Source organism: Epinephelus fuscoguttatus, linkage group LG19, assembly GCF_011397635.1.
Source record: "Epinephelus fuscoguttatus linkage group LG19, E.fuscoguttatus.final_Chr_v1".
Taxonomy (NCBI): domain Eukaryota; kingdom Metazoa; phylum Chordata; class Actinopteri; order Perciformes; family Serranidae; genus Epinephelus; species Epinephelus fuscoguttatus.
In genome coordinates this window covers 10,923,882-10,940,646 of record NC_064770.1, presented here as the reverse complement: position 1 = coordinate 10,940,646, position 16,765 = coordinate 10,923,882, and the positions used below count along the sequence as shown (strand labels likewise).

General features: G+C 41.6%; 1 protein-coding gene across 2 annotated transcripts in view; it reads left to right on the top strand.

Moving 5' to 3' along the window:
• LOC125878977 (protein shisa-6) overlaps positions 1 to 16,765 on the top strand; it is a 101,962-nt gene that overhangs the window by 72,177 nt on the left and 13,020 nt on the right. The window lies entirely within an intron of this gene.

Here is a 16,765-nt window from a genome sequence, read left to right as displayed (position 1 = left end):
ACACGTACCGCCTCACAGTGTTCAGCCATCGTTAATTAGCATCATCATCCCCAATTGTTTACTTGTGGCGAATGATCATTTAATTAGGTAACTTCAGATGGAGGATCCAAATATTATGGATAGATTATAACAAGATCAGTGGCAAACAGCTCCTGCAGCGGCTTAAGGAAGCTTAACTCTGTAGGACAAGTATCAATCACATTTATATGTAAATAGATGTAATTATCTGTTCTAATCATCACACATTACTCATGAGGCAGGGAAGAGAAGGGCGCTTGTTGCTTTGATTCTGTGAAAGTGGCAGAAGTGTGAAGGAGACAAAGCCACTCAAAGACATGCAGCACTGAGCCAAGAATTGCTCCACTGACGGAGATGGCTGTAAAAAAAAAAACAAAAACACCCACTTACTCAAAAGGCTGCCGGTAAAAGATTCTCTGAGTAGTCACTAAATGGCGAGAGACTGATGCCATTTCTTTTTTGTTTTTCTCCAGGATCACCAAGGTTAGGTTTGTCTGGTTTGGAAAGAAAAGCATGTGCAGTGAGAGTGTCCTGCTAGGATTTCATATTAGTCACGGACTCAGTCAGCAGCTTCTTATACTGTGTTAGCTCACCATGATTCAAATAAGCTTGAAGTTTCCAGTATTTTCTCATTCACCCATGACCCCAAACCTACCTAATCTTATTAAGAGTTTTTGTCTGTATTTTAAGCAATTTTAAGCACTTTTTCTTAAAACAAGTGAAAATGTCTACCAGTAGGTGTTTCAAAGACTTTTTTTATGTTTTAGACAGTAAATCTTCAACCTTTTGTGGCTTTATATTGTGTCAGTATGAGCAGCAACCTCAGGGGCTGAAATGAAGCCAGCATGGAAGTAACAAAAACTGCAGTTCTTTGAATGCCCACTTGAGGCTGGCTCCATAAGCAAGTCAATCCCCATAGACCCCCATGCTACAAGGCTTAATTCAGATTCAGATTCAGATTCAGAATACTTTATTAATCCCGGGGGAAACTGTTTTTGTTCCAGTGCTCCGTGCAAAGTAGAAATAGAAATACAGCAAGAATGGAAACAAGAGATAAAGATGACAATATAAATAAAATACTAAAATAGACAATGAAATAAATAAAATAAAATATTAAAGTAGACAATAAAATAAAAATAAATAATAAAATAGTGAAGTAGACAATCTGAAATATATACAATATACAATGAAATGGTTGTAGCTTTTTAAATGAAATGAGAATGAGTAGTTATATTGTTTGTTTTGTTTTATAAATAGCCAAATGAGTCCAATCATCAGAGGGAGGAGTTGTACAGTTTAATGGCCACAGGTAAGAATGACTTCCTGTGGCGCTCAGTGGTGCATTTAGGAGCAATCAGTCTCTGGCTGAAGGTGCTCCTCTGTTCGACCAGAGCGTTGTGGAGAGGGTGAGAGCCATGTTGAAGTATTGCTTCAGTATTCAGTATTGAAGTATTCAACAGCATCCTCCTGTCTGACACTGCTGTCAAAGAGTCCAGCTCCACCCCCACAACGTCACTGGCCTTTCTGATCAGCTCGTTGAGTCTGTTGGCATCGGCTACTCTCAGTCTGCTGCCCCGGCACACCACAGCAAACAGAATAGCACTGGCCACCACAGACTCATAAAACATCTTCACCATAGTCCGGCAGATGTTAAAGGAGCGGAGCCTCCTCAGAAAATAGAGGTAGCTCTGTCCCTTCTTGTAAAGGACTTCAGTCAGTACATTTACATGGACAGTTTATTCCACTTTTAATCGGAATGAAAGGCCATTCTGATTGAAAAACGGTCATTCCGATTGAAAATTAAATCCGATTAAAGGGGGTGGTTTATTCCGTTTGTCATTCCGAATGAAAGAGTTTTGTGTGCATGTATACACTCATTCCTCTTTAAGTTCATTTCTGTGCATGCTCGTTTCCTTGCCCTTCTGGTGCGATGACGTATATAGCAACGGGCTGCATAGCAACGGGCTGAGCTAGAGCAGTCGGACTCGTTGCACTCACCGTTGCACCGGTTTCCATTCGCCACAGCACGGTCTTCTGCCTCCCTTCTCCTGCTCAACAGATGAAGCATTAGCAGAACAAGGTTGTTGTCGTACTGCTGCTTTAAGAATATAAGCAAAACACGCCCGAAAAAGGCACTAAGAACAGCGTTGTCAAGCATCTTGTTATCCGGAGCGAGGACTACAGTGTTTTCTTCCGGTAAGACTTTAATTCCGAATGATTTCATTCAGATTCATTTCATTCCGAATGAGAAGCTATCATGTAACCGTAGCCAGAGTTCTTAGTCCAGTCCAGTTTATTGTCGATGAACACACCCAGATACTTGTAGTGTTCTACAATGTCCACGTTATGCCCCAGGATGGAAACTGGGGTCACTCGTGTCCTCGTTCTCCTCAGATCCACCACCAGCTCTTTTGTCTTTGTTGTGTTGAGCTGCAGGTGGTTCAGCTCACACCATGAGACAAAGTTATCCACCACAGCCCTGTATTCAGCCTCCTCACCCTTGCTGATCCATCCATCCAATGACAGCAGAGTCATCAGAAAACTTCTGAAGATGGCAAGACTCTGTCTGGTAGCTGAAATCCGTGGTGTAAAGGGTGAAGAGGAAGGGAGAGAGGACAGTACCTTGTGGGGCCCCGGTGTTGCTGACCACTGTATCTGACATACAAACGCACGTACTGTGGTCGGCCAGTGAGGTAATCCACAATCCAGGACACAAGGGGGGGGGATCCACCAGCATCGCCGTCAGCTTGTCACCCAGTAGAGCAGGCCTGATGGTATTGAAAGCACTGGAGAAGTCAAAGAACGTGACCCTCACAGTGCTCCCCGGCTTGTCCAGGTGGGCGTAGACACAGTTCAGCAGGTAAATGAGGGCATCCTCAACTCCAATCCGGGGCTGGTATGCAAACTGGAGGGGATCCAGGTGTGGCCTGACCATAGGCCTAAGCTGCTCCAGGACGAGTCTCTCCAGGGTCTTCATGATATGTGATGTCAGTGCCACCGGTTGGTAGTCCGAGAGACCGCTGGGCTGCGGCGTCTTTGGCACTGGAACAAGGCAGGACGTCTTCCATATCACAGGGACCCTGTCTCCTAACATGTAGAGGTGTAAAGAGTGCAGGTTGAGGAGGGGGAGAGTTGAAGTCCAAAGTGAGAGGAGGGCAGGTAGCATGGGAGCCAGAGGAGGTGTGAGGAGTGGGGGATGGGTGTGAGGGGCTCATCAAGTTAGATGAGGTGCTATCAGGAGGAGGAGGGGGGGTCAGAAGCGGTGGTGGCTGGAGACAGTCAGCAGGAGAGCCAACAGGGGCCGGGGCTGCAGTGTCAAACCCACTGAAGAACAGATTTAACTCATTGGCCCTAGCCACACTACCATCAGCTCCACTGCTAGTTGGTCTGTAACCTGTGATGGTCCTCATACCACTCCAGACCTCCCTCATGTTATTCTGCTGGAGTTTCCTCTCCAGTTACAACAGAACTCCAATTTACAACAGAAATAAACATGTTTTTATGTTTACACCTCTGTAGCCAATTTCCCCCTTTATGACAACTATGTGAGGGGTTAAATTTTTATAACTCACCCTTTGACATTTTATTAAGGCTTAAAGTTACGCATAATTAAAGGAGCTATATATAAGAAATCTAAAGCAAATAGTCATAGAATCCTCCTAATATTTCACAGAGACTAAGGAATAATGTTCATATAACATACTGATCTCACCGACAACAATAGTACAGCCAGAATATTCGCATTTAAAAAAAAAATTTACGGTCCGCAAATCATGTTTATGTTTTGAATTTGTGTTTTGGCCTGTTGTGCCGCCCACCGCCGTCTACCTGTCACGCAGTCAGTAGAGTCTCAGCATCAGTTACGGTTACGACTGAGGTACAATGGCTGACGGTGTGACTAAACTCAAACAACCTCGTTATGATTCCCAAGTGCTACTCTTCTCCTCGAATACTTTCAACTGTTATTTATTTTCGATCATACATTGTAGCCCACCTGCAGGTGGGTCATCGACCCGACTGATTTTTTTGAGAAACAAACGTTAGCAGCACGGCAAGCAGCATTAGCAGTGTCCCGGTACATAGCATTCTCCTGCGCTGTATCCCGGCAGCAGCGTTAGCAGCAGAGAAGCTGGACTTGCTCGAACGGTCCGCTGGAAAACCGAAGATCAAGGACGTGGCGACGCGGCCCTGCCAGGGCAGCTGCCCGTGGGCAAACAAATCAGTCTCCAGCATGCCGCTGTCCAACAACCTCGAATCTGTAGGGGAGGGGGGGCGGACATGACTCGCGGCAGTATTTTGAATTTGAGTGCAGTAACCTTTTGGCCACATTCTTACATACGGCGCCTCTAAGGGCAGGGATGCTTTGAGTGACAGGCTGTCTGCCGATAGTATCCTTGACCTCTGGTCCAATCCACCCCTTACTCCTCCACAATGTCAACTTTTTCGCCCAAATATGGTCAATTCTGGCTCCAAATAACCAAGATGGCAATGCCTGAAATTCCAACCTCGAGGTTTCAAAATGGGACTCCACAAACAAATGGATAACGTCATGATAGCTATGTTAATTTTCAAGTCTGTGGTCCTAACTGAATGTGACGCGAGTGAGCACTGGCAAGAAAATCTGTTTGAATTGTTTTCTGCTGGCATGTCCTAACTGGCCATGAGCAATACAGTGCAACGTGACGTGGCATGCCATTTTGAGCCTAGCTTTTGTCGGGTATCCTTTCTCTATTTATTCCTGTCACTTGTTTTGAAATTGTGGAGTTGAAATAAGGAGTTATCTATATAATACCTGGTTGTTTGCAAAACGTAACAGAAGTGCATATTTAATGGGTTTAGTATGGACAGAGTACATCCAATGTGATGCGATTGTCAGGGGGAGACTACCTGCTGAACAAAGTAGAGCATTTAGCAGCTAAAGAGACAAATGATCCCCTCAGGAATTGGTGGAGACCAAAAACAGAGCTAAAAGAAAGTGATTATTGGACTTAAATTCATCTGGTGGACACAAACACAATGTTAATGTTAGTGTTATTTCATAACTTCTGGGTATGTAAACTGTTTAACTAAAAGTTGCTAAGATTAACTTGTCACCAGTTTAGTTAGTTTATGTGTACAACTTGTTATGCTACCCTGAAGAAGCTGAAAAATAAACGCATACAGCTTTAAAATTCCTTAATTTTAACTAAAAAAGGGATACAAAAGGATATCAGCATTTTTGTTTAAAAAAAAAAACATTTAGACCAATACAGGGGGAGATGAAATTTATAGAAAAAGAAATCATGATCGCATTACTGAAATCCTATCCTGAGGTTCAACAGTTCTTTAAAGTGTTCTATAAATTATTCTTTGTTTTTTTTTTTAGATATTCTTTTTGTTGTCCAATAAATGAGGTTTGTGAACTCAATTATAACCACAAGTATTTGCCCTCCCGTCCACCACTCTCAGAAAACCTTGTCCACAAATTTTAGAGTCAAACTGCTGGAAATAAAACACTGACTATTCTGAAACAAGTCACATTTAATAACTAATTCAACAAATGAGTCAAAAATACTAAATCGCCTATGAAACACTCACCAAGTGTTGAACTGGTGTTTAACAAAATAACAAATACAAAACATGGTCTCTGCCCTCAATGGTAGCCACTGCTCTGGATAAGATTTTTAACAGTGTGTGTTTCAAAAATACACTGCTTTTCTTTCCTTGCCCCTCTATGCTCATTTATCGCTGCTCCTTTGGCCTGCAGGCTCCAGAGAGCTCTAAAGTTTGTCTGCAGGAATTTCGTATTTCTGTTAAGAAGTCACAAGGTCAGCCTGAGGGTAGAAAAACAACAGGCTGTGCCTTCTCTTGACTGGAAAAAGCATGTCAGGCGCACATGATGCGGCCAGGAGCTGCGACACACAATCCCTAATCAATAAAGGAGGAACAAAGATCCTCAGCCTCAGGGGCCCCTAGTGGGAAGTCGTCATGCGTAATGCCGAGCAGGTTGCCTCAGTTCCCCGTCTCTGTTCTTTCTGGAGAGGAGGGAGGACTGTCTGAACCACACAGACACACACTGATCTGTCAGAATTATAGATAGCACTGAAAGCATGGCATAGAGATGGTGACAGACTCATGGAAGCAGCCTCCTCTCCCCTCCAGTTCTGAGGTGTTGAAGTGCACATCGGAAGCTAAACAAGTATTCTTCAGTCATTTGTTCAGGGTGACTTTCTAGTTCACTCCGAGTTGTACATGATGCATCACTGCGCAATCTTGTCCGATCATGAACTCAAATTAGCCGCATCTCAACTGAAACGCTCCCCTAACTTGAAGTGAAAGATGTAAACATTTAGATTTAGCATTCTGTACACTCTGGTAAATGCCAGCAAGCAGCCGAGCTCGGCTCATAATTGCAAAGTCATTAAAAGATCTGGGTTGTAATTTTCCAGTTTGTGGTGTCTTCACAAAGCCTGCCTTTTCTCCTTCATTTAATCATTTCATCAGCCTGCTTATCAACAGTTGCTTTGTGCCAAACTACCAACGTAATTACGGGAAAACATGGAGCGTAATTATGGAAAATAACTTAGTGGATAATTCATTTTTGGAATACTCTACTGCCTTTCCTTTACGCCAAACCTGATAAGAGAGTCTGAAAATGCTTGGTGTGTCTTCACTTAATTACTTCTGACATATATTGTCTGTGTTTTTGCCGTGACTCTTATTAAATTCTGCTTTTTAGCTTTGAACCATCAAAGTTTCATCATGAAACTATTTCCAACAGGGCTTCATTCTGTCAATGTTCTCTAAGTATAAATGCAAGCTGAAAACTAATTTCACTCTTTGTCGTAAGAGTTCAGTAGAGAAAAGGAGCTAAAAGTTTGCTTTAATTACTTCAAGAGGCACTGAAACACTGGCTTTTTTATGCCACTTATTTTAAATGAAGTTTAGCATCCAATGTCATTTTCAAAAATCTTTCCTTTTCATACCTTTGTATGCCAATTTCTGGATGGTTGAGGTTAGGGTAAGATCATGGTTATGGTTAAGGGTTAGGCAGCTGAAACACTTGGTTAAGGTTAAGAAAATACCATGGTTAGATCTGGGGATACTGCTGGTTCAGACTGACGTCAGCAGTGTATGAGAACAAAACAGCCTCCTCCTCCATTTCAATAAACTTCCTGTTCCTAAAGCGACATGCCTGCGCAGCACCATGATTTTAATGCAGTGGACTGATCGTCCAGGAAAGCCTGGCTCGTAGTTGGTGTTCTTGTTCATTCTAGAGGTGGTCAGGGCTCTGTGCAGACCAGTCCGGTCCTTAGTGGGAAAATCATTGTGTCATGTTGAAATGGGAAAGAGCAATGTATCCTCATACAAAGGTTCATATATCGTACAAAGATGCACATACAATGGTAACTGTAAGTGATCAGTGAATGCATGAGTCAAACTGTTTGTGTTATGAGTTAGAATCTACTTTTGTTTTAGCAGATTCTTGTTACAGTGCGGGATTTTCTCTCAAGACCCAGACATCATTCCAGCATCAGCTATCAACGTGGATCCTTCAGTTTCCTCTTTTATCAGCCTTTTGCTTCATGGAGTCCTATATTTCACGGCAAGGATAACGGCAGCTTTGTGTGATGTTACTTCTGACATATCGGAGAAGACATCAGATAAATCTGTGCTTATCCTTGTTAGTAATTCACAGACTCCTTGAGATGCCGTCGGTCCAGCTCATGACACTGTATGGGTAAGGCTGAGAGACTTTTGTGTTCGTGTGGACTGATGCCTTCTGTTGTACACATCTGAAAATGTGCTAATATAAGTAATGTAAATGCTTCCCCAGCAGTAAATAAGCAGAGGAGAGTGACTGTCTGCTTCACAGCTGCAGCTTGTGAGATGGAAAATTAACTGATTTGTCGTCAGCAAAGGATGCTACTGGAAAAAAGCCCAGTCTTTACAAGACGTTATGATTTCAGGAAGTTCACTTGTAGACAGAATTAAGATTCATTCATGTGCATAGAGAAATACCATAATTGAGTGAAGTGCACAAAGTGGAAAATGCTACTGGGAAAGTGTATTTTTTAAAAACCTAGTATACTGAGATGTGCCATTAAGAGGCTCTGGGGTGTTTCCTTGATGAAAAGATGGCAGATGTGGTGTCAACAAGATGCCAACATGTCATCAAAGATGAGTAACAGCCAATGGATTAAAGCATCAGCTGCATGAATGACATACATTCATCTCTTGTTATTTTGCTTCAGCTATGTAGCTGTTTGCCACTTGAAAAACATCCACAGAAATGCCACTTATGCCTTGTTGATGCTTGTATCAAATATTAGCTATGGGCCTGGAAACTTTGTTTAAATCAGTAAGTGCATTTCCATTCACTTGTTTTTGTTTTTTTTTAATTCGTGCATTATAAATCTGAGAGGAAATGTCAATTTGGGAATGTAAAACAAAACAAAATGGAACACTTAGCTACTAAATGATGGCATACATGAAGCCTATACAAATTCTCAACAATGCATTATGTGGTGGTGGGCACGAAATGTGTTACAGTTTTGTGTTTGAAACATGAACACAATGCCAATGCAACATCAATAAGGATCTTTTGTCGCACTGGACATACAAATTAATTATAAAGAGCAAAAAAGTATAATAGGTCGGGCAGGAGGGATGGTGGATAGGTCAAACAAACATGGACTTTCAACCAGGAGGCCGCTGTTTGTGTCCCATGTGAAACCAAAAGTCAATGTGGTTATGTGACTTTACAGACTTAAAGTAACTACACAAAGTACTTTACATAGGTACTTTACATAACTACGCAAAGTATGTACGTTTTTATGCACTTACATCCCGTACTGTACATAGTTATTTCAACCGAGACCACAATCCTTTCCTAACCTTAACCAAGTATTTTTTGGTTTCTAAACCTAACAATGTGTTTTTTTTCCCTAAATGGAACCAAACTGCAACTGTTTCACAGTAAAAATTTCGACCATTCGTAATAGGTTTGGCATTGGCATTATTTTTGCATTATTATACATCATTTTTACGCATTTTGTGCCCACCACCACATCATGCATTAAGAGATCATGTCCTTTTAACATATTTCTGAGAATGTGATAGCGTGTGACTTAATGTCCACTGCAGAGCTCAAAAAAAGAGTTCTCTGTGGAGCTATGACGAGACTGTAACCCTCCTCATGGTAACACATGAAAAAACATGGCTGGATTTACAGAACTTACTTATAAATGTGGTGAAGTAAATGGACTTTACAGACGTGTAATTCACTTGAATAACCACTAAACTGTTGGAATACATTGACCGTATTGTGAAACATATTAATATAAAATTGCAGTATAAAATACTATAACAGAAAAGTGTTGGATCAAGCTACCCTGACCTCTTCTTTCCAGTGTCCAAACACAACAAAATGACTAACTATGGTTTTGACAGATCAGTTCAGTTCAATTTTATTTATAAAAGTCCAATATCACAAATCACCTCAGAGGGCTTTACATCATTCTGTCCGTGCACCCTCACAGTGGATAAGAAAAAAAAAAAAAAAAAAAAAAGGAAAGAAAAGAAAATACCTAATGAGACCCCAAGCAAAACTCTGCATTTAAATCAGTTCAGATCAGTCTACTCTTCACCTTTCTGGAGAAGCAGTACAACTTTAAAAACAAATACACTGACGGAACTTAAATTTCCTAAGTAGGCCCTGACATTTAGTTTCTGGGGCTGTTTCAAGGACTATTTGTTCAAATAGGCCTGTTTGATTCTAAAAAAGGTTTTGGTTGAAGTGTTGCTTCAAAGTGATGATAAATTGTAGCTGTTGCCGAGTGCAGTGAATTTGGACAGATTAAACCGCCTAGCTATTTGTCAAATAATGGTCATTTCTTCAGATCTCAGATTGTAAATTGTCTTGATTGTACTGCAACTTCTTCAGAGTTTAGTATTTGAGGTGTGCTGCCCATCACAGGTCCATTACAGGTTTAAGTCTTGAGCAGTGTGAAGGTGAAGACGTTCAAAATGAAAGCTCTCATCTTTTTCTCTCTCTCTCTCTCATGTCACTTTGTCTCTCCATCACACACATACATATGCACAAGGGCAAAACGAGGTGATCTGTCCCACCAGGTCCACATGGTACTTCACACTCTGCCAGCATAATGACATAGCATGGGCTCTCTCCACAGCCAGCGTCTGTCCATCAGCTTCCCCAGAGCGAGCCGTTTAAAATGGATCTGGGTCACAGTGGGATCCCCTCTGTCCACCCGCTGGAACCTGAAAGCATTCGATTCATTTATGACAGAGCTGCCTGCATTACTACAGCCAATCCATGTGACACACTTTAGTGGCAGTGAGAGTTGCTGCATTATGTATTAACACTTAGCAGGTGCGTTCTCTTCTATACACTTGAAGTGCTGAGCTCTGTGTCAGCTGGATTTGGTAACGCCTCAGTGTGAATGATAAAACTGATATCTAGAAGAGAAGGAAGAATTCCCCTGACGTTTGCTCCACTTTCATGGTCAGTTGTGGTATTACTGCAGCAGCAACAGTTTAAACCTTTAACATCAGTCGCTGTACAGACTAGAGACCATCTTGCAATCATACCAGCCACCACAGAGTGATCTGCAAATGAAACAAATATGGGTCAGGGGCATAAAGTGGGGAGAACTGGCTCCTTCCCTACTTCCTACCCCCCTACTTCCAGCATTGTTGCTTGGACCACACCCAACCCCAGACTTCGCATTAGTGACTACATCTTACACTTGTGATGTTATCGCTGTGATAAAATATGTCCACAGACAAATATAAAAACAGCTGGCAAAATTCTCAAAACCATTTCTGTGGTAGTTGCCTACAATAGTTGTCTCCAGGATAACATTTTGCCAAAGTGACACACACAGACTCACAGGTGAAAACAACACCAGCCCCACTGTCACAGCTGGTAAAAATTGCAATGTTCTGCTGGGAAAACTTTGGTCCTGGCATTCATGTGGATGCACCTGACACACTCCTTCTACCCAAACACCATTTCAGACCAAGTACACCCCTCATGGCAACAGCACTTCCCAGTGGCAGTGGCTTCCCCCAGCATAACAATGCACTATGCTACACAGCAAAAACTGCCCAGGACTGGCCCAGTATGCGACAAAAAGCTCAAGGCATCAACCTGGCCTCCAAATTCCCCAGATTCCAATCTGATCAAGCATTTGTTGGACATGCCATTACCCCATAGGTACCCACGATCCACGATGGGGCCTCCTTGAATTGGAGTTTGGCTGTCAAGGCACAGAAACAGGATTTCTGGGGGGTGTCCTGTGGTGTGTGGCACTGAGGTGTTGGTGGTGTATCCTTTGAGTCTTGTGGGTTGCAAAGTGCGGTCCAAGCACATTCCCAGGGATGCTCCAACAGATTGGGATCAGTGACTCTATCTTCTTAGGAAACTCAGTGGCCTTGGGGAACTGCCCATTAGTTTGACAGCCCATTGGTTCGACATCCCATTGGTCCGACCATATTAAACTCATTGTTCCGAAGTCCGTTCCAAAATCATCATGATGCCCTGTGGTTAAGGTCTGGTTAGGTTTAGGCACAAAAACCACTTGGTTAGGGTCAGGAAAACATCATGGTGTGGGTTAAAATGAAAAAGAAGTGAAGTGACAAACACATAAGCCGTGAGCCTGCTCCGCCTTAAGCCGGTCGCGGCGCACCATACGCCTGCCGCGAGCCGTTTAGCACCGCGGACAGTTGGACTAATGGGATGTCGAACCAATGGGCTGTCGAACCAATGACATGGACCCGTGGCCTTGGTGTTAGTCAGCAGATTTTAGTATTAGTGTACAAAACTATGGTTGAGAGTGATTTAACAACTAAAATAGTTGGCAAGCCACAAAAGCCTTTGTCCCAAGTCTTTACAGAAAGGACGAGGAAGAAAGCGAGGAGTATCTTGGCAGATAGTTCCCATGCCAGAGTCCCTCTGGCAACAAAAAGTGTATTTAAGAAGTCCTTTATCCCAAGTGCCATTAATTTCCTTAACTCAACAAAGTGACTGATGAGTTTTTAAACCATAGACGGACAACGGGCTGATTAAATGTGTTAAGCATTTTGTAATGACTTTGTATGTTTGTTTTACTGAATATTTGATTGGTTTTTACAGTGTTGTCTGGTGAGCAAAAGACAAAGTCCCACTCCTGGTGGATAATAAACATTCTATTGTGTTTGGAGCAGCAGAGCATGTGGGATAAAGACTGTATATTAATCCACCTCTGAGAACAGTCCCAAACAAATTGCTAATTACTCCCGTTTGTGACATGTAAGATATTCTGTATATTCTGGAAGATACTGTATGTTTGCAATATCTTGAAAGATTGTTAGTAAGGTAGCTCTTTTTTATGGTTAAGGTTGTACTATTGGTCCCTTAGTTCCTTTTAAAGGTCCAGTGTTTAGGATTAGACTCAGTGGAAGAGGACCTGCTTTGTATGTAGATATAAATGGCTCAATCTAAGATAACAAAAACACAACAATTCTTATTTTCAGATGATTTTACACGAATTCAAACACAGTTATCTATATTATATACCATTTCTTCCAATAGATGCATCCAAATCCTACACACTGAACCTTTTAAGGTTTATTTTCATAGCCCAACATGGCAGTATGCTTCAAACTTTGTGGCAACAATACCCCAGTACACGAAGTCAGGTACATAGAAAAATGTTTTTTCCTGGTTGCTGAATGTCATAGCCTCCCCATTCCCCTTTTCCTGTCAGCCTCTCTACTGTCAACCAAGCAATGAAGGTGAAAATGGCCATAAAATATTCTTAGAAAGCAATAAAGAAATGGTTTTCTCAGCTTGAACACGACTGGCCTGCACAGAGCCCTGAGCTCAACCTTATCCAACACCTCTGGGATGAACTGGATCGCCGACTGTGAGCCAGACCTTATCTCCCAGCATCAGTGTTCGACCTCACTGGCGCTGTCTTGGCTGAATGGGAGCAAATCCCTGCAGCCTGGTTCAAACATCTGGTGGAAAACATGAATAGAGTGGAGGCCGTTCTGGCAGCACATTAATGCCCATGGTTTTGAAATGACGTGTTTAATAATCACATACGGCTGGAATGCTCTGGTGTCCACATACTTTTCTATATGCAATATAGTTTTAGGCATAACTTTTTGTGTCATGGATTTTTTTATGTCTTTACTGTTTAAATTCACTAAAACATACAGTGTGTTCTGTCAGAATATGTGCACGTCAAGTGTTTTTAAAAGGCGCAACTGGAGAGTGACAAACAACGGAAAAAGCTCCTTCCACAGCTGTTGCAACAGACTGTAGTTTATTGCAACAGCAGTGTACTCAATTTCATTTGGTAACCTGTCATTTTTGGTGGAAGAGGATGTCTAAACAAATCAGATTCTGGTAACTGCAACTTTAAGTCAGCAAGATGAACTCAACTTTTTCTTCTGATGAAATTATCCTGTCTCTGTACTTGTGGAACAAACAAAGAAATACGAATATGAGCATCAGACTGGCCTCAAATAATTTCCAAACATTGCTCCCCTTCAGTTGTTCAGATTTTTGCAGTTTACTTGAGGATGCAAACTCACATTTTCAGACATCTTACTGCAGTTTTCAGATGACATTGCTGCTTTAGTTCTGTTTGGTCAGTGGAGAACAAACACTCCAGCCTCAGAAATAACTATATTTTGTGTGAATTCCCTGTCACTGCTTTGTGTCGTGTGATTTGCTCACTTTCCCGAGGCTGATTCACGCCTGGCTACATCTATCGAGTGCTGGGACCAGACTTTTCAGTGACATTCACCCTCCTCATAAACAAGTTATTAGTTTTTGTTTTTTTTTACAATGAGTGCTCAGTTTAGTGGCAGAGTTGCTGCACAATAGCAGCAATAAGAGTCAAATACCTCACATAAAGGAGATAATTGGATCACACACATGTAAACCCTGAACTGAGATTACCTCAAAGAAAAAACATCCTCGCTGGGTGATAAACTTTTGAACCCTGGTTAAACACCCGTTGTACATTTTAATGTGTAAAATTTATGTGGCAGTTGGTTTGCTCTGCTCTGGAGGAAAAATAGTATCTGCAATTACACAGATAGTAAAAGGTTGTTATTTATTTGGTGCAAAACTGCTTTCATTTCAAGTTCATAGCAGGGTAATTTAGCTGAGCTCTCTGTAGCCGCTGTAATTGGTCCCTTGATCAAACCTGTGTGATTGGAAAGCAGAGTACAGCTGCAGGCAGAACGGACCAAAGACTTGTTTTATAATTATGGTACACAACGACTTAAAACCATTTAAATGGAGTCTTTACATTTCCTCTTTTCCTGAACTGTTCAATTTCAGTTGAGATAAACAAGAAACTCCGACAACGCGTTGAAATCTGAACGATTCATCTTTACACTGGCTTAGATCTTAGCAAAAGTCAAATAACATTTGTCAGAAATGTCACATCCACCCGCTGGGGAAAGCATTATCTTTGAAATACAGGCACTGATCTTTAACAAAAGCAGAACACAACCCCCCTGTCGTCACTTCAAAGCTTGCTAAAGAGCTCATATGTGTAGGTTTAAGCTATCAGAGGCAGGTTTTTATTGTCTTTACCACTCGTGTAAGATGATAGATGAACATATTTAAATGCAAATAAGGTACAACTATCACAGATACGTGTTTTGTTTGCTCTGCTGTTCACAAACACAAAGCGTAATTAAATAAAGGCAATATTTTCACTCTGAAATTATTTGAACTCCCATCACTGCTCAGTGATGGAGGTCTCAGATGATGTTGCTTTGTTGTTTAACCACTTGAACAACACATAACGATATTAGTGCAACATCAAAGATGGATCACCATGAGGTGTAGCTGCTTCCATGTTCCCATATAAAGAGGCTGTAATCAATCATTTTTTGGCAAAGCAGTGGTACACTGTGGGTTCTGTCAAATGGAAGAAACACTCACAGTCCAATAACTGAGCCATGACAGTTTACCGCTCACTTGAGACACACTGAACAAATCAGAGCTCACATATCTGTGGAAACGGCAAACACTGACCAGACTGGATGGAAAAGACATCTGATACTCTGTCACACAGAATGATAACATTTGTCAGACTGCTTGTTGTGCTGAACTCACAGCAGGGACTATCTTTAAAAAGGGTCAGTTTACCTAATCCCAGAACACATATTTCACCCACTTGACCATGGCGACACAGTATCTCGATCAGTGGTTCTCAAACTTTTTTCAATAATGTACCCCCTTTGAAAGAACATTTTTTGGTGGAAACACACAATGAACAAATGAACATGATTGCATTTTTTGTAGCAGTTTACAGCAATTTACAAAATATTGAATTTAAGATGTGGTTTATCGAACTTAGTATGATTATTTTAAGAATTATGAATGGCTGAAATTTTTTTTACATTTTTAAAAAGCATCTCACATACCCCCTGCCGTACTCCAAAGTACCACTGGGGATAGCGTACCCCCATTTGAGAAACATTGATTTAGATCATCCAAGAGGTGTCTGGATTATTAAGGCAGGACAGGTTATTTGTATCGCTTATTACAGGACAAAATGGCCATTTCAAAGTGTTTACATAATGTATGAAACAAGTAGACTTTAGACACCTATAGGGCTTTTCCATTGGCACTGTTGGCCGGGCCAAGTAAAACCATGCTACGTTAATTTGTGTTTCCATTACCGGGTTAAACGTAGCGAGTTGTGCTGAGTTGTGCCCAAGATGGATCATCTTCAGGGTGGGTCTAAGTGTGCCTGTCTGCCTCCACACAGGTTGCGGTGACATCAGATGGGCTTCATTATAATTATTTATAATGCAAATAATGAAGACTCAAAAGAGGTTATTAGTTTATTAATTGTGTTACTAATTACTGTGCTGCTCAAAAGCTACTGGCAGCTACCAGCAACTTTTAAGGAAGTGCACTGTTGTATAAGGATGCAAATCCCTGCCACACTGAGATGACATGCCGAGTCAAACCAAGTCAAGTTGAGCCACCACATGTGTATAGAAAAGGGCTATCTACGGCTATGCTAGCTCTGTGTCCCAGCAGTGTCCAAAACGTTGTGACCAGCACATTCTCACTTGCACTCACAGTAGCTCGATGAGTACCTCCATTTTGTCAGTGGGCATCGGCATCAGACACAGATATAGAGAGGCCCACTTTGCAGTTCTATGATACACACTGGGCGGCGGCTGTTTCTGACGCAGCAGGCAGCAACAGTAGTATGAAGTGTGAGAAATTCCACAAAGGGTGGGTGGGAGTGGTTGGTTGATGTGTCAAACAAATTATCAGACTTTCCCCCAAGAGCCTGCTGAGTCAATAGAGGGTTTTTTTTGTTTTGTTTTGTTTTGTTTTTTTAACAATGTAGCGTGCTAGTATGGGTAGCATGCTATGCAAATGATGCTTGTCATGTAATGCTACATGATGTTAGTAACAACTATACTATTATTTTAATGATGTTTTTTTTCTAAATCTAACCACTGAATTTTGTTGCCTAAACTTAAGGAAGTAAACCTAAGAATGAAGTGTTTATTATCACGCTAAAAACTGAAGCGGCAGGACGCATCTTTAGCCATGTTTTCATCAGCCTGTTTAGCTGCGCATCTAGAAGTATTGCATCGGAAAATTATGATGGAAACGTCAAAATTCGAATTAAAATCCCCTGATTCGCACAAACTAAAATATGCTCGCTTTAGCCCGGTTTTGGTTGATTCGAAAAAATGTTGATTTGCA